At 45.2% G+C, this 21,131-nt stretch overlaps 1 pseudogene; it reads right to left on the reverse strand.

The window, feature by feature from the left end:
• Positions 1-18,471, reverse strand: part of LOC125428523 — a 73,646-nt pseudogene extending 55,175 nt beyond the window's left edge.
• Positions 18,472-21,131: the final 2,660 nt, after the last annotated feature.

Here is a 21,131-nt window from a genome sequence, read left to right on the forward strand (position 1 = left end):
GGTGCCATCATGTAATTGCAATACGTCCAACAGCCGTTGGGGCGGTTCCTCCTCTCCCCTCGAGCCCCCACACTGCACAGATGAATGGAGGCCATCGCGCCCATGCCTGGGCGGTGCCGGATAAATACCTTCCAGGGGGGGGCCACATTTGAAGCCCCGGGCGTGGATTTAGGGACCCCTGCCTTACAGGATTGGGGTGAAGAGAAGGGCAGAATGTGGCAAGCCATTTTGGGTCACTACTCGGGCAAAAAGAGGGGTATAATGATATTTTGAAAAATAAAAGAGAGAGAGAGCAGCAGAAGCCAACAGAATTAAAATGGTAGGTTGTCCGTTTTATCTGACCTCCCATCTTCAGAATGGCTTTCTAAAAAGGTCATCCACTGCTTAATAAAAATGTTAGTAAACTATAAAGTAACGCTGCATTCATCAAGCGGAGAACCCCTCATGGGAGCAGGGTGCCAATTTACACAGCAGTTGGGAAGTTGGAAACAGGAAATAAGAAGCAGGATGGAGCCACTTGGAGCCCCGGAAGCATTTAATGGTCCCAATCCTGCCGTAGACAATGCAGAGAAGATCCAAACAGCAGCTGAGCTTCTTCAGGGAAACCAGCAGAGCTGCAAAGGAACTGGAGAAGAAGCGAGACTTGATTTTGAACTTGAAGAGCCCCTTTAACACTGCTCGAGGTGGTCTTACTGGTTTTTTTATGCTGAATTTTAATTAATGTCCATCCTTTAAGTTTGTGTTAAGGTTTGCTTCTTGAGCAACTCAGGCAGTTTCCCTGGGGAGGTTCCACCCCACAAATCCTTGTGGGTTCCCTACCATGCAAGTGGTCCTGGCCCAGTGGCCGGCACGATGCAACTGGACCACAGTTTTCCTAGGCAGAGGCTGCTGCGGGGAGGGAAAGCTGAAAACAGTGGGGCAGATAAAGGTAGGTTGGCTGTTGGGTGGGAAGGAGAAAGGGCTCCCTATACCAGGTGAAGAAATACCTGAAGATTTTAAGGGTACGGCCTAGGGAGAATGGGGTTTGAGGAGCAAAAGGCCCTCTGAGGGGTATAATGCCAGAGACAGCATCCTCCAAAGTAGCCATTTCTTTCAGGGAACTAGGGTAGCCGGCCTCTAGGCTAAGGCTGGAGATCATTTGGAAATACAAGGATCTCCAGATGACAGAAATCAGTTCCTCAGGAGAAAATGGCGACTTTGGAGGATAGATTCTATGGCCTTATATTCTGCTGAGGTCGCTTCCCTCCTGAAACCTCACATTTCCAAGAATCCACCTCCAACTCTCCAGGAATTTCCCAAGCTACAGCAGGCCACCCTAAGGGGGACTGATCTGTGTAGCTAGGAGAAAATGGCGGCGCAACTTTACAAAAACGAACACGTCGCTGGGAACGATCCCAGTCAATATAAATGCTCCTTTATCACAGTTCTACGTTGAACAGTGCAGAGAATAATGGTTGTGACAAAGCTGGCACTTAAATAAGATTCTTTGACAGTGAAAGAGGATTGGAAGGGGAAGGCAGGCACTAAGACCCAGGCGAAGCATTCCACCGCAAAGAGAAGGTCCAGGAAGATGCGGCAGTTTAATTCACACATCTCCTGAGATCTTTTTGTGGGGAAAAAGTATAGATGTTGGTAAACCCAGAAATAGAGAAGGAAGCTGGAAATGGGCAGGCATCAACAGGGCATTCAGGAAAGGAGAAATGAGATGTCTCCAGGAAGCCCTTGCTGATTCACACCTGGAATTGTTAATCTTTTAAGGCTTTGTTAAAATTTAGGTTCTGCTTTTGAAGCATCTCAGGGATTTTCCTTCGAAAGCAACCTAACAATCTTCCAGAAAAACCAACCAACATTTTTGTCCTGCAAGAAAGCAAATCAAGGCAGAAGTCTTTCAGTTTGAGAAATCTGCGCCCACCCTGCAGAAAGGATCGGATTGTCTCAAAAATCCCAGACTGCAGTAGCGGCAGTGGCATAGTGGTTAAGAGCAGGTGCATTCTAATCTGGAGGAACCAGGTTTGATTCCCCGCTCTACCACTTGAGCTGTGGAGGTTTATCTGGGAAATTCAGATTAGCCTGTGCACTCCCACACACGGCAGCTGGGTGACCTTGGGCTAGTCACAGCTTCTCGGAGCTCTCTCAGCCCCACCTACCTCACAGAGTGTTTGTTGTGAGGGGGGAAGGGCAAGGAGATTGTTAAGCCCCTTTGAGTCTCCTACAGGAGAGAAAGGGGGGATATCAATCCAAACTCTTCTTCTTCTTCTTCTTTAACCAAAGCCACTGGAGTGTGTCCCAAGCAGCAGAAGTCACCCAGAAAGGAAGATTTGCTGGCAGGAAGAAAAAGAATGGCACCTGTGGCAAGCCACAGCACAGTGGAGAAGGGATCCCTCCAGAAAACCCAAATTTGGGACCACGCCTGCCTCTCAATAATGCCAGGCTGGTGGAAAGGGAACAAAAAGACAGAACTGCGTCTTCAGCAAGCCACAGCAGAGCGGAGAATCACGGAACACCCCCCAAACCCCAAGTTTGCTTTTCCAGAACAGCAAGGAAAACCTGACAGGCCTTTTGGGACCCCGCCTTCCCCACAACAAAGCCAGGCTGGGGGGGGGGGGAGGGGGGGGAAACGACAGAGTTAAAAGTCCCCCAAAGAGAGGGGATTTGGCTACAGAGTTTGGAGGTAGTGTAACCCCTATGCCCAGAATGGGTTGGCCCAGAATGGGTTGACCCAGTAAGGGGGTGGAGACTCGGTGCAGCAGAGAGGCTGCAAGAGCTCTTTTGCAGGAGAAGACAAGGGTACCAGACTCGGACCTTGATTTCTATAAGCCCTTAACACCTTGTTAAGGGTTTCCTTTGGTGGTTGTCATGGGTGAGAGTTCTCCTGGAGACCTTCATCATGTTGCAACCTGTTCATCAAGCCCTTGGAGTCTTCAGGAGCCAGCCAACTTGCAAGAAGAAATTGGACTTGGCAATATCAGTAGACTGTAAATAGAAGGACTTGAAATGCAACCTGAACAGGACCTTGAATGGTAACGTTAAATGTTGATGTTTAATGTTAATTGTAAAGAGAAGTAAACCATTTTGTTGTTTAAAAATTGTTGTTGCAACTCATTCCAAGTACTGCCCCACAGAACTCACAAGCTGAGGTTACAGTAGCAGCAGGAGCCCAGGGGAGCAGGAGGCGCAGCAGCAGAGACCGGAGGAGGACTCCCAGGAGAACCCAGCTCAGCCTCCGGGCAAGGGGAAGAAGAGGAGGAGGAGCTGCCAGGGAGCAAGGGGGGGGGGGAGGATCTGCAACACGGAGCCCCCCCCCCCCCCGGGTTCATGATGTTAAGGCATAGGTGTCAAATGTGCAGCCCTCCAGACGTTATGGACTACAGCTCCCATCATCCCCTGCCAGCATCATGCTGGCAGGGGATGATGGGAACTGTAGTCCATAGCATCTGGAGGGCTGTGAGTTTGACACCCATGTAAAGGGATGTTTTTGCTTCACTGGGGAGCCGGGGTGTGTGTGTGTGTGTGTGAATCCCGCAGGGTTTTTTTGCAACACCGCCAGCGCCCCCGTCCCTACTATTCCCCTCCCCCAAAGCGGAGAGATGCTTTAGAAACAAAACGTTTTATCTCTTACCGATTTCGCAAAAAGCCTCCCCCCCCGCGACTCCCCACCCTGCAACCACTCGGGCGGCACCGTGGGAGCCGGAAGTGACCATAACAAGTCACCTGGCCTTATTTCTTAACGCTACTCTAGGAATGGAGAAACTCCCCTTTAACCCTTTCAGGGGTAGGGAACCTGCGGCTCTCCAGATGTTCAGGAACTACAATTCCCATCAGCCTCTGTCAGCATGGCCAATTGGCCATGCTGGTAGGGGCTGATGGGAATATGGAGCCCATCGAACACGCTCTGAGAGAGCCGGGAGACCCCGTGACCTTGCAATGAGCAGGAAAGGGCCTCCTCCTGGCTTCGCCCTGCCCGAGACTGCCTCCGTTTCCCCAGCGAGCCTCACCCCGATTTCCCGGCAAAGGGAAGGCAGGATTCGAACTCGCTTCTCCGTTCCAGCTGCTGTTCCTTCTTGGCTCCAAAGAGGGATCGTATTCCTGAAGCTCAAAACGGGAGGGAGACGCCTAACACGGATGCAAAAGAAAGGTTTCTTGGTCATCCCTCTCCAGCCTTTATACAATTGCATCAATATCAATAGAATGTCCCCTTTTAAAGGTAAAGATAGTCCAGGGGTAGGGAACCTGCGGCTCTCCAGATGTTCAGGAACTACAATTCCCATCAGCCCCTACCAGCATGGCCAATTGGCCATGCTGACAGAGGCTGATGGGAATTGTAGTTCCTGAACATCTGGAGAGCCGCAGGTTCCCTACCCCTGAGATAGTCCCTCTGTGCAAGCATGAGGTGGATATCACATCACAATATTTAATAGGCTTATTGTGTTACTGTGAGAGCCAGCATGGTGTAGTAGTGTAGTGGTTAAGAGCAAGTGGATTCTAACCTGGAGAACAGGGTTTGATTGCCCACTCCTCCACCTGAGTGGTAGAGGCTTATCTGGTGAACCAGATGTGTTTCTGCACTCCTACATTCCTGCTGGGTGACCTTGGCCTAGTCAGAACTCTCTCTGCCCCACCGACCTCACAAGGTGTCTGTTGTGGGGAGAGGAGGAGAAAGGAGCTTGTAAGGCACCTTGAGTCTCCGTATAGGAGAGAAAGGTGGGGTGTAAATTCAAACTCTTCTTCTTTACGGGGTTGGTTTGCCATTGCCTTTCCCAGTCATCTGCATGTTACCCCCCACAAGCTGGGTACTCATTTTACTGACCTCAGAAAGATGGAAGGCAGAGTCAACTTTGAGTCAGCTACCTGAAACCATCTTCCATCATGATCAAACTCAGGTCATGAGTAGAGCTTAGGACTGCAGTACAGCGGCTTACCCACTCTGCGCTACAGGTTCTAGTAATCTATTTTCTAAGATGAAAAGTCCCAGACACCACAGCCTTTCCCCATGGAGCAGGAGCTTCCACATTCCCAATATCTGGGTTGTCCTTTTCTGCGCTTTATCCAGCTCAACCTCGTCCTTTTTGAAATAGGTGACCAGAACTGCACACTGTATTTCAAAGGAGGCCACAACATTGACTTACACAAACATTTATACACATAATTCAAAACTGACCACCAGCTTCAGCATGATAGTACCGTAGGAGGTGCAGTCCCAAAAATTAGGGGGATCAGAGCTTTCTGGTACACATTAACTTGATAATAATATCCCTCTGCTGATAGCAACGGAAGCAAAAGTTTACTCCCAAGAAAACAGGAATGGAAAAAGGAATGCAGACAGGAAGGGAAGAAAACAGCCTCAGTTCCAATTCAACGGAGGTTTAACCATTAAGCAGCTTGTGTGTTGCAGATATCAGAATAGCAATTAGGGCCAAACACCCTTTGGTCAGTCAGACCACCTCACAGGATGGTTGTAATTATAAACTGGAGCACAGGAAAGCAAAGTAAGATGCTTTCAGTCCACACTGGGGAGAAAATCAACACAAATGGAACCCACTCCCTCTTCCATTGCACTAAATGTGAGAGAATATGGGGAAATATGCAAATGCTCTTTTCTTCAACTGTGACGGGATATCAGATGCTCAAAAGATCTTATACTTGCTAAATAATTTTGATCCTGTAGTTTGTGAATGGATGGCCAAGTTTTTACTGGACATTTTATACCCTAAAGGATAGCTCTGTTTTTTTCAGTTTTGTTGTGTCACTCTGTTATTAAGAGATTCTCTACTATTATTTGGGGGGGGGGGGGATTGTTTTACATTTGTTTTTGTGTATCCTACCTGTATCGTCCTATATGCCAATAAAGGCTTGGTTGTTTTAACCCAAGCTGGGAGGATGGAAGAGATCACCTTTTAAGAAAAAAAAATGGGGATTTAAGAACCTGCCAGAGGTAACAGGGCCAGTGTGGTGAAGTGGTCAGAGTCCAGGCTACAGGAGATCCAGTTTCACATCTCAGCTTGACCCATGAAATCTGCTAGTAATGATGAGTCTACCCTATCTTTCAGTACGGTTATCGTGTTAGGATAAAATGGAGAAACCAGTGTGAATCGCTGTAGGTCCCTGTTGGGGGAAAAGGCGGGATATGAAGTTTGGTGTAAATAAAATGTTGGATACAGTTTGGCAGAAAGAATTATGCCCTGGAGATTAGTTAATTCAGTGTAGCTGCTGCTTTTTTGGTAAGATACAGAACTGCTCGTTCAGTAGTCCTACGATAATTAAATATGGGCTGTGGAGAAACAGGGCAGAGAATCTACTCCTAAGCAAACTAATCTATTAAATCTATTAAATGTAAAAGTCTGTGACAATTCTCCATAACATGCCTTCACAGAGTAGGACAAATAACTCACATTTTATAATAAATAAATTTTATAATAATCACATTTTACATTTTAATGTAATCACATTTTATAACAAATAACAAGAACTGAACATGGCTTGACAAATATTCATTTAGCAGCTGATTTAGCACAAAAACTCTGGATGCTGAAAGCTGGAAAGGTTTGGCTTGAGGCTGAAGATCTTGCAACCCTGGAAATATCTTTTTCTCTCTGGTAGGAATTTCTTGATGCAACACACGGCTTAGCATTTATGTGTGAATTCTTTGGTGTACTTTAAGATATGTATTTTGAGCAAAGCTTTCCACATTTCAAGCATTTATATGGTTTCCCTTCTGCCATACGGATTCACTGATGGGTGGTTAGCTTGTCACTCCAAGGAAACTCTTTCGACAATAGATCCAGTGATCAGCAGTTAGGCTGCAAACTCCAAGCAAGGCTCATTCTATATACTGTAAGCACTTTTATGGTTTCTCCCCAGTGTGGCTATGCTGCTGGGCCCTAAGATCTGAACTCTGAGCAAAGTACTTTCCACAATCCAAGCATTTATGTCAATTCTAACCTGTATTGATTAATTGATGGGCTCTAACCTCTGTACTCTGACCTAAACTCTTTCTACAATCTAAGTATGTATATCTTTTCTGCACGGTGTAACAGCTAACAGCGTTTTTGTTAGTGGTAGTACAACTCAGTAACTGCTGGGCCAATTCCTCTGAAAATTCCCAGCCACTATAGTCAGCCAGGTGAGAGTGTTTTTAGATGTTCACATACCTGAAATTTCACACCTGGCCCAGGTGAAACGCCTTTTTCCTGGCGCTCCATGGTGAAGGACATGCAGCTGCCTGTGTGTAACTGTCACCCTTAGAATGTTCGTGCAGCTTAGAATGTTCACTCAGATGGTCAGATATGAGCAGTGGAAACAGTACATAGGCAGTAACTCCAGTAGAAGTGAAACACATACTCACAAGGGAGAGGGAAGGGAGGGAGAGGGAGGGAGGGGTGGCATGCAAGGGAAAAGAGGGAGGGAGAGGAAAGGGACGGAGGGGGAGGCATGAGAGGGGAGAGATTGAGGTGTGGCATCCAAGGGAGGGGAGGCAGGGGGCTCAGCATCTTGATATGACCCACCCACCCTAGCGGAGAGAAAGGGAAGGGAGGAAGGAGGAGGGGTGGCATGAAAGGGAGAAGTGAGGGAGGGAAGAGAATCAGGGGCGACATGCAAGGGACGGGAGGGAGGGGCCAGGCACCCTAGATTCCCTGAATACTGTGGTTACAGTTAAGAAAACCAGGCACGCATTACTCAGGAGTAAGCTCGGTACAGCAACCGTGACATACTTTGAATGGCTGCGTCGCGCCCCTCAGAAGCAACACCCATTGCCACCAACCAAACTTACTCCCAGGTAAAGGATCATGACCAGCCAGCCCCCCCCCCCCCCAAGGAATGCGGGAACACACATCAATGACATCGCACAGTATCAGGCTGCATATTTGCATGAGCACGTACTGCTGGCCTCTGCAATTGATTTGCTGCTACTGTTCCTTTTTCATTCCACCACACAATAAGCCACAGGAACGCGTGGCCAGGCCCCACTAGTATGTTGATAGATTAGTTGTGAGTAAAGCACTTTCCACCGTCCAGGAATTTTTATGGTTTCTCCTCAGTGTAGATAAACTGATGCAAGTTGCAAAGTTTTTTCATACCTCAGGCGTTAATAGTTCAGTTGTGGTGTTATGTTTTATGTAAATTACACTGTATGCATCCTTGTTGCAAGCTGCCCTAAGCCCTGCTTGAGGGCAAGATATAAATAAAAATATTATTATTTCTCCTGAGTGTGTAAACATTGATGGACCTTAAGATTTGTACTCCAAGCAAAGCTCTTTCCACATTCCAAGCACTTATAAGGTTTCTCCCCAGTGTGAATTCGGCGATGAGCAGCTAGGTTGCCACTCTGAGCAAAGCCCAGTCCACATTCTAGACATTTATAAGGTTTTTCCCCTGTGTGGATTCGGCGATGAGCAGCTAGGTTGCTACTCTCAGAAAAGCTCATTCCACACTGCAGGCATTTAAATGGTTTCTCCCCAGTGTGGATACGCTGATGGTTGGTAAGCTGTGAACTCCGAGCAAAGCTCTTTCCACACGCTAGACAATTATATGGTTTCTCCCCAGTGTGGATTCGCTGATGTTTGACAAGCTGCGAACTTCGAGCAAAGCTCTTTCCACATTCCAAGCAGCTATATGGTTTCTCCCCAGTGTGGATTCGTTGATGCTTAGTAAGCTCTGAACTCTGAGCAAAGCTTTTCCCACACTCCAAGCATTTATATGGTTTTTCCCCAGTGTGGATTCGTTGATGTTTAGTGAGCTGTGGACTCTGGGCAAAGGTTTTTCCACATTGCAAGCATCTGTATGGTTTCTCCCCAGTATGAATACGTTGATGGGAAGTAAAGTATGCTTTGTGCGCAAAGCTCTTTTCACACTCTAAACATTTATATGGTCTCTCTCCAGTGTGAATTCGTCGATGAGTAGCTAGGTTACCACTCTGAGCAAAACTCATTCCACATTCCAGGCATTTATAAGGTTTCTCCCCAGTGTGGATTCGTCGATGAGCACCTAGATTGCCACTCTGAGCAAAGCTCATTCCACATTCCAGGCATTTAAATGGTTTCTCCCCAGTGTGGATACGCTGATGCTTAGTAAGCTGTGAACTCTGGGCAAAGCTTTTTCCACACTCCAAGCATGTATATGGTTTCTGTCCCGTATACTCCAAGAACTTATAAGGTTTTTCTCCAGTGTGGATTTGTTGATGTTTAGTAAGCTGTGAACTCTGAGCAAAGCTTTTTTCACACTCCAGGCATGTAAATGGTTTCTCACCATTGTAGATTTGTTGATGAGAAGCAAAGATGCAATTCTTAGCAAATTTCTTTCCACACTCCAGGTCTTTATGTATTTTTCCTGCGTGGAGTTGTTGGTGGCCAGGAATGTCTCCCTTCCAACCAAAGCTCATTCTGCACTCAAAGAATTTGTCAGGTTTCTCTCCTGTGTTAATTTTCCCACATGTATCAAATATCAGGGATTCAGCACCCTGAGAAACACAGTATTCATTTCCCCTCTTCCATTTTATTTCTGTGTTTCCTTTCTGCTGTTTTTCATCACATAGCAGGTGCTGCGATTCTCTGGTGGACTTGTTCTGGAGACCATATTCCTCTGAAATAAAGAGAAAAGACTTGTAAGACCTTCAAATAAAAACAGAATCAAGTAAGGATGACGATAAACTGCTCTTCATAACAGAATTGGAATCATTTGAAGGGGAGACACATCCTGGCCTGTACTGACCAGCTGTTGTTGCTTCCTTGGAGGGAAGTTCCATCAGAGCTAAGGTAGCCCAGTGGGACCTCCAGGTTCAGAAGTAGTATCTCTCTTGAGGAGGGATGCTTTGGGTCTGCTCCTTTCCTGGGAGATTTTTGAGGCAATTCAGTGGCTGTTTTACGCTCCTATTGACTTTTATAAATGATCGCTTAAGTGTTATTTAGAATTTTTTGCTAACATTTTGATCTTGGAGCCAAATTGAGCAGTTCTGTGAAAAGGCAGCATATAAATAAACCAATGTGTATAAAAACTGAGAACCATAGAAACATTTCCCACCAATCTTAGGTACAAACAAGATAGCTTTTTGTTCCCTGTTTTAACTTCTCTTTTACATTTGGGAAAATTTCCCTGGATATTCTTGGGCCATTGCCTCTTGAGAAATCCCTCTGTTCTCCAGTTGGTGAAATTTGGACCTGGAAAAGTTATAGTTGCTTCTGCCACGCAAGTAAGCAGATACCTGCTGATCTCTTTCTTTCGTCTGGGTCATGGATAAGTGGAACTCCTGCTTCTTCCAGTGGGGATATGGAATCAGGTTTGGGAAACAGAAGTCCTTCTTTTGGGGAAAGAAACAGACCGATTACTTTCAGACATCCCAATTCTAAGAAATATTCAGGGTTTTTTAACCAGGCTATCTGAACCATAGCTAATGATATTGGCAAAAAAGAAGAATCACGTTTTTAAAAGGCTTATGTCTAAATTTTGCATTGAGGGCATTTTTAATACCACCCAACCTGAAAAGAATTCAGAGTAGTATGCATTGTCATGTCTTTCCCTCCAGTACAGGAGAGGAAAACAACCTGTGCCCAAATGAATGCAAGAGGTACCTAAAATAAAGGAATTCAGTCAGTGAAACTCATCATGACAGAGCCAAATGTCACCTACAAAAATCCAACTTTTCTTCAGGGCCATGCCCTCTCATTTTTTTCTGAATTTGTAAGCATGCATATGCCTACACTGGTGTAAATAGAATGAACACCTCAGAAGGACCCCGATTCATCCCCTTTCCCCCACACTGATCCTCCTCAATTCCCACGGGAGGCTGCACTGCCTTTGGGACAAAGAGATGTCTTTTCAAAATGTAGAAAATTTATATACAAATATTATTGTAGTTATTCTTTAACATTCTCATTTCCATGGCTGTTCTGAATGGCCCGAGAGAACTCCTTGACATCCCATAAACTTATTGAAGACTATCTTCCTCCTGCCCTACTTTAAAATGATTTTCCTGCACTTTTGTTCCTGCTGAAGAGCAATGAGGTCACCATCCTCAATGAGCAATTGGAAAGTGGGCCTTCCTCTTCTTGGAGAGTCCTAACAGGGTTCTTATGGGTGAAGTGGAAAGTGATGTTGAGTCCCTGCTGACTTATAGCAATCCTGCAGTGTCCTCGAGGCAAGAGATGGTGAAGTGTGGTTTGCCATTGCCTTCTTCAGCATAGTGACCCTGGAGATACTGAAGATCCTTACCTAGAGAGGCCACATTCTGACAATTGTCCTCCATGACTTCCTTGTGAAGCCTTCTTTGGACTGGATCTAGCAGAGCCCATTCCTCCTCAGAGAAATGAACAGACACTTCCTCAAAAGTCATCAGACCCTGAAAAGAGAAACAAGCAAATACTCCTCTATTGTCACAGATAATGTAAGAATTCTTCCCCTTCTAAGGTCATCCCAAAATGAATATAATCAACTTCTGATGTTTAGGACCTGATCCTCCATCAAACATGTTCACTTTCTATCCATTGAGCAGCTGAGGGAAAGGGGGGGGGGTTCTCCCTCACGTAGGGACAGGAGCAAGGGAGAGGCACCCCGGGGCAAGATCCAGAGTTCTACACTTACCTGATCAGTCTGCACAGAATCTGCTCTCTTTCTGTCCCAAAGAGATGACAAAGAATGTAGGCCACCACCTGGAAAGATAAGAAGGTAAAAAACAAGCTGCTTACAGATATTTTTTGCTTACACTCTTTTGCCAAATCAGCCTTAATACAGTCATATAACAGTGTGGTCTGTTTGCATAATAGCCCAGAATTTTCAGAATTAAGAAGGAAGAACTCTGAAGTGCAAAGAACAGGCAGTTGTAAACCAATGACAGAAATGCAGCTATCATATCACAGAATCTCACGGCACATGGGCAGAACTAGAACCTATGGAAAAAGGCAGCTGTGCTATTGATGAAATACCAACGTGGTTCCTCTCGACATGCTAGCTAGATGACATCATGAGAAATGCCACTGTCATTATTGTAGTTGCATGTCTTCTCTGGGATTTTTCCTGTTTTACAAACCTAGTCAAACTACATTATTTTGTCTTACTAAGTAACGTGGTTGAATTCAAATATTTTCATCATCCTACCTTGTAATCCACTGACGTTCTCATTTAATCTGCTCACTGAGGTTTCTTTCTTATTGTACATATATTTTGCCTCGAGCTCCAGTTAGAAAGGCAGAGTATAAATAAAAAAGTTGTTGCTGTTGGTGGAAGTGCTGTCATCACAACTGACTCAAAGTGACCCCGTAGGGTTTTCAAGGAAAGAGGCATTTAGAAGTGGTTCACTATAGCCTGTCTCTGTGTAGGCTCAGAGAGTTTTGCAAGAACTGTGACTGGAGCAAAGTCATTCAGGAAGTGGGGGGAAAAACCTGGTTCTCCAGATTTAGAGTTCATTCTTAATCACTAAATGTTTTTAATGCTTTATTTAGTTAAAATAAGACAAGACAAACAGAAATACACAAATACATTCACACAAAAAGCAAGCAAAAGCAATGATAATAATAATAGTAATAAAAGGAACAAAAACTCTAAGTATACACCAATATAATCATAAAGAACTACAAATTACATCACCCTTACAATTAAAATTCCATAAAATATGCAAACTAACCCAAACAAAAACCAATAAGGCAAAATAAGCAGACTAAGACAAACACTTAATTACTAAATGTTCTTAACCACTAAATGACCGTTGGCTCTCTAGATTACATTCAGTTCCATTCTACATCGGACCATTTTAGCAGACTTAATCCCTTTTGGTCAGAGATAATAATTAACTGACAGCATCTTGTGAGCAAAATGATCAAAATGATCTAAGTGACTGATCTTCCCAGAGGATGATGGGTAATGTAACTGTCACAGGTCCTAGCTTAGGGGTGGCTGAAACTTACTGAAACCGGTTGAGACTGGACAGCTGACCTTTAAGATGATTGGCTAACATCTGTATAAAGTATCTGTAGCTGTGTTCGTTTGTTGTTGGGGTATATAAAGAGTTTCTGCGTAGCATGCTGTTGGACTGTTTTCTGATTTCTGTATATACTTTGTAAATAGCTGCACTGAAGATAAAAGCCTTTGTTGAAGTTAACTACTTCTGGTGTGGTCTGGTTATTAAAGTATTCTGCCAGTGCAGTGATCTGCTGAAGCTATATTGCCTACCAATGTAACGCAACTTCCATTGAAGAAGGTCTACTCTGTGACATTTTGGACAAAGGACAATCTGGTTTAGACCACTTTAGCCATTTGTCATGGAAATTTAAAGCCCTCAACAGGTGATTGATGGAGGTGGGATTATATTGTAAATTGCTCTGATAGTTGCTTCATGGTTCCTTCTGATAGTTGGTAAAATTTGCCTATGACATCACAGATTTGTCTGGGATTGGAAAACTAAGCTTGCCCTTCTTACAAAGGAGGCTGGCTTAGGTCCAACTTCAGTTAGCATAAATATCTGGCCATTTGGGATTTTTTCTTTTTCTCCAGTGGAAACTGGGTCCACAGCAAGTTGAGTGGAGGTTAAGGTCTCCTTCCGGTTCTTGTTACTGCAGTGTACTCTGCACATGTTCAGAAAAGCCAGCTACAGCATGGGTATAGCTAGTGAAACAGTACTGCTTTTTACTTGAATATCTGTGTATTGTTCTTGCTGTCTGCTTCTCCCAGTATTTTTTTTGCCTTCTACATAATAACTGTTATTGATAATAATAATCACAAGGTATTGTATTCACAGAGAATGGTGAGCCCAGAGCTAAACATCAGTATTCACTGGACCATTTTGTTTGAAAAAATTACCAAGACCCTTTTTGACAAAACTTTTCATACCCTGGCTCTTGAATTCCTTCCGATCTTACCTGAAAAATCTTCTTTGTGGTAATTCTCCTGCGCAGTCTTTCCCTGCATCTGCAACAGAAGTGGGATTTGAGAAAGGGGAGATTGGTGAGAAAAGGAACAGGAAACAGGCTAGGGTGGGTTCTAGAATGTTGGGGTAATCCGTGTCAATTTTGACAGTATCCGGGATCTTAACCTGTGGTCCCCCACTACCTAGAGCAGTGATGGCGAACCTTTTCAAGACCGAGTGCCCAAACTGCAACCCCAAACCCACTTATTTATTGCAAAGTGCCAACACAATAATTTAACCTGAATACTGAGGTTTTAGTTTAGAAAAAACAGTTGGCTCCAAGGCGCGCGTTACTCAGGAGTAAGCTTGGTGGTAGTTGGTGGCTTTGCTTTGAAGCAACCAAGCTTACTCCCAGGTAAAGGATCACGCTTTAGTTCTTCCCATGAAAATCAGTGGGGTTTAACAGAGCTTAACAGGGTTTACCTACACTGCTTCCCCAAAACTAGGTCTTAGGTATGATGCTAATAATCTGCCTGAAATAATTATACTATTATCACATGATGAACTCTGTGCATGCGTGCCCACAGAGAGGGCTCTGAGTGCCACCTCTGGCACCCGTGCCATAGGTTCGCCACCACTGACCTAGAGGAAAACTTTTTACCTGCTTCTTTTCCTCTGCTTGGCTCAGGAGGAAGCCTTCTGCCAGGGCCACTGCCTGGGAACTGGTTTCTGGCCCACATTCCTTGACCCAGTTCCCCAACTCCAAGGGCAGGACGGCCAGGAACTGCTCCAGGATCACCAGGTCCAGCATCTCCTTCTTGCTGTGCCTTTCAGGCTTCAGCCACTGGTGGCAAAGATGGTGGAGTCGGCTGCAGGCCTCTCGGGGCCCCTCAGTCTCCTGGTAGCAGAACTGCCTGAATTGCTGGCACTGCACAAGGAGGACATTGGTGTCTCCCAGGCTCTCCTTCATGGTTCCTTCCGATAGTTCCATTTTGCTCCCAGCCTTGGAGGCACTGAGGCCCTCTGTTGATTCATAGTGTGGCTCTCTTTTCATCCTCCTTTCTTCTCTATGCAGCCTCCATGTGGATATGTGGATTTCCTTTACCTCTGCCAGATTCTTCTGTATGGGCAAGTGCCAGATCTGTGACTTCCTGCAAAGCAAAGATTGAGATTTCACACAGACCCAAACACACTTATACACAAAGAAGTGAGATGTTGGACTGCTCGGCATCTGTTTTATTCTGCTAAAATTGGCAGACACTGAAATTAGTGTATAAGTAGCCTAAAGGAGCAAGTAGTGTAGTAGTGAGAATGTCAGAATACATCTGAGAGATGAAGGTTCTAGTCTTTACCCTGCCATCCAAGCTAGCTGTGTTACCAGGGGACAGTCACACGGCCTCAGGCTGACATATCTTACAGGGTTGTTGTGAACATAAGCAGGAGAAAGGGAGAACACAACAAGCCACTTCGGGTCCCAAGTGGGGTATAAACGATATTAAAAACATTAAATAAAAACCAAGAGCATGTTCAAGAGAGCAGCAGAATCCTGCAAAACATAAAGTAGTATTGACTCCTACAGGTTCCCATTTTTTCTGGTCTTCCCTTTCCAGACAGGAAACAGCAGCTGGGCGGAGCTGGAGAAAACTGGTTTCATACCTTTCCACAAGCTGTGCAGACAAAAAATCTAAATAGAGGAACAAGACTGAAGAGAACTGTATGCTGTAAAAAATGAGTATTTTGAAGGGAACCTTTTCATTAAAAAATTGATCTTCATAGTGTGCTTTTGGTCTGGAATCTGTTATTCACTTTCAGCTTCTCAAGTATCTGTGTTCTTATGCTCTGGCAGGGGGCCGGAGATCACCTGGAATTACAACCACTCTCCAGGTGGCAGAGACCTGTTTCCCTGGAGAAAACGTCTGCTTTAACAGCTGAACTTTGTGGCCTTATATCCAGCTAAGGTTGCTTCCTTCCCCAAAGTTTCCCTCCTCCGTTTAGATTTGCGTTCCCCAAATCTGCAGGGATTTCCCAACCTGGAGGATGAAATCCTCAGGGGGAACTGATCTCTATACCTGAGAGATCTCCTGTGACATCAGGAGATGTCTAGGCCCCACCAGGAGGCAGGCAACCCTAGCAGGCAATAAGGAAGACAGAAAGAGGGCTTGCAGGAGGAGGAGGAGGAAGAGGAGGAGGAGGATTTCAGCATCTATGGCACAAACCCACTGAGGTCATCCCAGTGGCAATCAGCACCCTGGGCACCATCCTGAAAACACGAGGGCAGCACTTGAAACATCTTCAAATCAACAACATTAATATCTGTCAGATTCAGAAGGCAGCCCTGCTGGGATCCGCACAAATACTATGTTGATACATGACAACTTCTTAGGCCTCTGGGTGAAACTTGAATTGTAACGAAAGGCCAGCAACCAGCTAAAGAACTGGCATCTGTGAAATCAACCAATAATAATAATAAGGATGTATACCCCACCTTTCTCTCCTGTAAGGAGACTCAAGGTGGCTTACAAACTCCTTTTCCTTCCTCTCCCCACAACAGACACCTTGTGAGGCTGGTGAGGCTGAAAGAGTTCCGAAGGACTGTGACTAGCCCAAGGTCACTCAGCAGGAATGTAGGAGTGCGGAAACACATCTGGTTCACCAGGTAAGCCTCTGCCACTCAGGTGGAGGAGTGGGGAATCAAATCCGGTTCTCCAGATTAGAATCCACCTACTCTTAACCACTACACCACACTGGCTCTCAAGAAATAGTGGAGGAGTGGGAAACGAGATGCCTCCTACAATTCCTTGCTGGTTCCCACTTGTAAGAACATAAGAAAGAGCCTGCTGGATCAGACCAGAGTCCATCTAGTCCAGCACTCTGCTACTCGCAGTGGCCCACGGGGTGCCTTTGGGAGCTCACATGAAAGCAATGGCCTTCTGCTGTTGCTGCTCCTGAGCACCTGGTCTGCTAAGGCATTTGCAATCTCAGATCTCAATATTTTTGCCCTACAAAGTGGAGTAAGGTCAAAATCTTTCAGAATCTGTGACTGATTTGAGAAAACCAAGGCTTCTATTGAGAACTTGCTGAACCATCACAAAGCGACTGGATTGTCCCAGTTGCCCATGACCCCAAGAGGAGAGGCAAATTTCTAGCCACAAAAGATCTTACATTAGCAAAAGCTACCCACCTGCACCAACCTACAAGCAAGATTTGCTGACAGGCATTAAAAAAGACAGAATCACGTGTTCAGTAAGCCACAGCAGAGTGGTAAAGGGAACCCTCCAAAATCCAAGTTTGCTCTTCAGGAACAGCAAGAAAAAAACCCTGCAGGTCTTTTGGGACCATGCCAGACTGTTGGGATATGCTTACAGAGATACTTAATTAGCAGAGTTAAGAGACACTAAGAAAACAGCCAGATACTTTGAGTTGCTTTACAGAAAAGTTTAGTAGCCAAAGAGGGTATTGTGGAGGAATTGTTTATATCACTTAAATTTTCTCCAACCTGTTTGTAGCTGCTTCAGCTAAAAGTTATAACCCAGCTGTAGACTGTTTTCTTTGCAATTAGGACTCTAACAATCTCATCAAGCATTTACACCTGTTAGCACAATGACTTTTTGCCAAGCTGACTCAGCAAATTACTATGATTGTTCTGTTTATGCCACCTGACCAGTAGTTTTTGTATAATTCCCGTTCAACACTCTCATCTCTATCTTTCTCTTTACTTTTACTCCTATTACTCTGTTTGGCTATCTTGCCTGTTATCTTAAGTAATTTCAAGTAGTTAAACTCTGCCAGTTAGTTTTATCAGTTATATTTCTTGTTTTCCTTTGCTTGCATTTGTTGCAAGGAAAGTTACGCTACTGAATGTTTTAAACTGTTATTTTTACTTTGCTTGTGTATTTTCAGTTGTTTTGTTTATTGAGCAGGCGTGGCAGTCGGCCTCTTTCTCTACAGGTATAGTTACATGAAGTAAAACAAATAATTGCTGTACCACTCTATTACATATTTACAGTACTAACTATACACTTATGACTGCTTCTTGACTACACATCCAACTTTTCTCTGTCTATCTGCTCCAGTCTATACTTTCGTCCATTCTGTTCTATTCAACATGACCTCAGCATACAACAAGCTGTTAACTCTTTCACGACTGGTAGTGACAGACACTTGACAGGATCAGCACAGTCCCACAACAAAGCCAGGAGGATGAGAAGGACGGCAATAAAATGCCAAAAGAGAGGCGAATGCAAAGATGCAACAGCAAGATTGCAGACAGCAGCCGAATGCAAAGATGCAACAGCAAGCGTGCAGAGACCGCGGGATCCCCGGGGGAGGTCCACTTCCGGGGAAGAAGAGAAGCTGCCTAAGTTGGGAAAAGGCTTTGCAACACGGTGCATAAAGTGACTTGCTTCACTAGGGAGTCTGCAAGGGGTGAATCGTGCAGGACTCTTTGCAAGACCCCAAACGCTCTGCCTCCCCTCTGCACTATTCCTCTCTCCAAGCCAGAGAAATCTTCTTGGGCAATATTTGCACACACAAAAAAATAAAAGGGAAATAAATATTTGTCGCTTACCTAGTTTTTAAATCCGCCGGCAGCGCCCCTAATCCGACAGCATTAGCAAACCAGCCGCTCCTTTGGGCAGTGTGTCCGGAAGTGGCTGTGGCAAATCACGTGGATTATTGAGTTGATGCCACTCTAGGAACTCAGGCTCCTTCCCTTTAACCCTTATTCCCTGCAAAGGGGGAGGGGGGGGAGGAGCTGCTCCTGGCTTCGCCCTGCCCACTTTCCCTTGCAACACTTTCCCCAGCGAGCCTCACTCCGAATCCCCTGCAAAGTGCAGAAGTGGCAAGGCAGGATTGGAACCCCTGCCATCTCTCGACTGGGGCTACTTCTTGCCTCCAAGGAGGAATCCTGAATGGGAGGGAGGAAGCCACTGGATGACCAAGAATCCCTGTTCATATGTTAGGAAAAAATCAATCTTCTATTCCCTGAGTGGAGGGCACGTAGAAGCTTCTGGCCAGGCTCACTGTCTTGAGCCACACATAGTTTTTCTCAGTGAAAGGGGGGGGGGGGCCTCTACTACTCAGATCCCGAAAGTATCTGCCTGCTGATCCTGCTTGCTGCCCAGAAGGGAGCAGGGAACTTCAGGACCAGGATGAGAATCCCAAACCCAGACAGATCACCCACCACCCTGGTCTGATGCCATCTCTCCTGATGCTGCCAAATGGCCCCTCTCTCTTTAGAAGGATCCAGAAACCCCCCAGGACAGGGTGAGGAGGGGATGGTTCCCCAAAACACTGCACTCCTAGTAACAATCCCAAATTTGTTTTACAAACTTTTCCCACCTGATTCCTCTATGTAGGATTAAAAAAAACACACCTTATCCTTCCTAGAAGGAACTCAAAATAGCCCTTTGAGGCTCACTGGTTAAAAAGCCTCTGAACTGTCTGCCACTTGGGTTTTTATGGCAATTTACCTGCTCAGTCTTCAATGACTCTTTAGGGAAATGTCCTTTTTTAGTTTACAAGGGGTTATTTTACCTGACAACTAATACTTGGGGAGTCCACGGGCAGAAGCCATTCTGCTGAGTGCATGTGGTTCTGATCCATTCCACTCCCCTAATGAAAGTCATTATGAGAATAATTTTACTTCAGTGCATCTGTGAATCCAGGGAAAGGGGACCTTTACCCAGAGTGGCCACTGACGATTGCCCTCCATGACTTCCTTGTGAAGCCCTCTTTGATCTGGATCCAGCAGAGCCCATCCTTCTCAGTGAAATGAACAGACACATCCCCAAATGTCACTGGACCCTGGAAAGACAAGGAAATATCCCTTTCTCCTTGCAGTAATGTAACTTTCCCTTCTGAGAGAAGTCAGAAAGGTTAGATGTCTGAGCATTCATCCCTTTATCAGATGCCTTCATTGTTAAGTGAACAGGACAGCAGGCAAAGGAAAGATTCCCCCAGACCTAGTTTGGGGGTTGAAAAAGGCACCCGGGGTGAAATCTGCAGTTCACACTTACCAGATTTGCCTTCACAGAAGTTGATTTGTCACAAACAGAGGACAAAAGATATATTCCTGGTTTTATGGCAGCACCCACTAAGGAAAAATAGGTACTTGCAGGACATTCTGTCCATTCCACTTCTGTTCTTTGAGCACAGGGGAAAATATTTCCTCTGTATTCTAGCGCACAAACAAGTATAAGGAAAGAATATCGTAAATAGAGATGTTGGAGCAGAGCATGTTTCCCACACAGGGTTGGGTTTCATAAAAGCAGCCCACGAACATTCAAGGAGAAGAAGAAGAGCATGGATTTATACGCTGCTTTTCTCAACCGTAAGGAGCCTCAAAGTGGCTTATAAATTTCCCTTCCTCTCCTCATCGCAGACACCTTGTGAGGTAGGTGGGGCTGAGAGAGTTCTGAGAGAACTGTGACTAGCCCAGGATCACACAGCAGGTTTCGGGTGGAGGAGCGGAAAAATAAATCCAGTTCACCAGACTAGAGTTCACCTGTTATTAAGCACTACACCACACTGACTCTAGAGGACATCCAGTGGAAAAGACACCCTTTGGGATCTTACCCAGAGAAGAAAGACACTGGCTCGATCCATTCTTGTATTTGAAACAGAAGGGGAGACCCCAGAAGGGGAATACTGATGAGAAAAGGAAAAGGAAATAGGTTGGGGGGGGGGGGGTGTTGTCAAAAAGTTGGGGGCAATCCATGTGGCTTTTGAGGGTATATTTGATCCAGATTATTAGACCATGAGGAACAACTATGGTGTCCAGCCAAATAAAACTACACCACCACCACCACCCCCCAATTCCTGGGCATCTTGGCGAGTATCAGATCTACCTCCAATTACCTCTCTCTTTTAGATACACCTTGTCTTCGCAAAGCTTTCATGCAAACAAGAACTAGTGCATTTCCATCTTCAATCTTGTCTGGTAGGTTCCAACGAATCCCTTATACAGAAATACATTGTTTATGCGGAGACATTTAAGCCTAGCATATTTATAGCAATGTTTTTACTTGTTCTCTATTTATGTATAACATCTAACTTATGTCAATAAAGGTTTGGATTTGGATCTCTGATCATGTCCTGTGCCATCTCACCACCTGTTCCTGCATCTTGGCCTTTTATTATGTATTTATTTTTAAAAAATATGCAGCTCCTCCCAGGCAGCTTGGTCTCCGTTGCAGCCAGCACTGGTGACCTGCCTGGGAAACCTAAAGGTAGCCCCCCTCCCCTCCCCCCCCCCGGCATTTTTCCTTTGATGTTTCCCTAAGAATAGTGACTCCTTCTGTTT

This window comes from Sphaerodactylus townsendi, linkage group LG03 (assembly GCF_021028975.2).
Source record: "Sphaerodactylus townsendi isolate TG3544 linkage group LG03, MPM_Stown_v2.3, whole genome shotgun sequence".
NCBI lineage: Eukaryota > Metazoa > Chordata > Lepidosauria > Squamata > Sphaerodactylidae > Sphaerodactylus > Sphaerodactylus townsendi.